Source organism: Malaclemys terrapin, chromosome 1 (genome assembly GCF_027887155.1).
Source record: "Malaclemys terrapin pileata isolate rMalTer1 chromosome 1, rMalTer1.hap1, whole genome shotgun sequence".
Taxonomy (NCBI): domain Eukaryota; kingdom Metazoa; phylum Chordata; order Testudines; family Emydidae; genus Malaclemys; species Malaclemys terrapin.
In genome coordinates, this window is record NC_071505.1 from 299,093,422 (window position 1) to 299,095,044 (window position 1,623).

Below are 1,623 nucleotides of genomic sequence, written 5' to 3' on the forward strand. Positions count from 1 at the left end.
CTATCCTAAATTCTCAATCACTGAGGGACAATTTACATTCATTCCCATATTTGCTTTCTACAACCAATTCTCTATATAACTTTTCACGAGCGATGTACCCAAATATTTGGATGCTAATATCTAAACTGAATTGTTAAATTTATTCACCTAAATTTGGGTTATTTAAGATTATGTACTATATGTATCTTATGATTTTTAAATCAAACTTTGCATTTGTGGATAATCTAAGCACTATACCCAGATGTACAGACACTCTTTCCTTAACCTGTGTATTATATAATTTTAACATTAGGTTTAATAAAATTTTTAAATCTCTTTTTCGAGCTCTGTGTAAGCCTGAAAGCTTGACTCTTTCACCACCAGAAGCTTGTCCAATAAGATATTACCTCACCCACCTTGTCTCTCTAGCCCATATTTGCACATTTGTTTCAGATGTAAACTTCTATGGGTTAACCTGTATGCTCAGGTTACTTAATTCCTTGATAATGTATCAGAGAGGATAACAATCACTTTTTTATATGTGTCACAGAACCTCCATCCACTTTGCTGCAAGGACACTTTCCACAGTACTAATCACTGATAATGTCTGATTTGGACATGATTTGGACAAACTAATGTACAGTTTAGTAGCTATTTTTCAGACTGAAATAGTTCAACTTTTTTAAATTTCTAAATTAACTTTAACGAAACAAAAAACCAAGAATCTTCAGAGGAGTTCCTGGCTCAGGGATTGACAACAGGATAAACTGGTACAATTGTTATACAATGTTATTAGCCAATGGCATGCTGCAGTATCGTAACATATTTAAATGGTGTTAATTTGTTGTCACCAGAAACTGGGATTTTACAGTGCTTTGTAGCAGTCTAGACAGTAACATGTTTCAAAGTGTCTAACAAGGCTTTCTAGCATAGGTGTCTATACGTAGCTAGCACAATGTGGTTACTGATTTTGCATACAGAAGGTAGCTCTATTATAATACAAATAATAAATAATAATTCTCACCACGTTCATGTAGTCATCCAAGAGATTGCTCTTCCCATGGGGTCATTACCATGGCCCCTCTACACTGTGTAACTACTGACTGCACAGCAGATTTCCCACAGGATGAAAACACATGTGCATGAAAGTGCCTGTACTTTCCATTAATGTTAGAGGAAGGTGCATACACTAAGGAAAATTGATGTTAGTTGGCCAAAGCCTGAAGTTTCCAAAAAAATAAAAAAATCATGAAAACTTTTCTGCATTTTTCTACCAGCAACGAAATTAACTTTTTTTGTACAGCCTGGTTACACTGAACAATGGAAAATGTCACCAAGCAAATCCTTTGTCTTTGACAGAATGTGGTCAATTTTTCTTAAGGCATGGAGGAAGAAATGCATCAGTACCACACTGCTGTTTTCCGCATGTTCACGATATAGTTTCCCATTCTCCTTAATGAAAAAAACAAAACAAAACAAACAAACAAACAAAAACTGAACAGCCTTGCCTTCACCCAAAATGGCTTGCATGGCTGAAAAAATATCAATAATGGTATTTAAAGATACAGGTAACAAATTGCTGGCACACAATTCAGAAAATAAATTACATAAATAAACCTTATTTTGAGGAAGAACTACCACCTC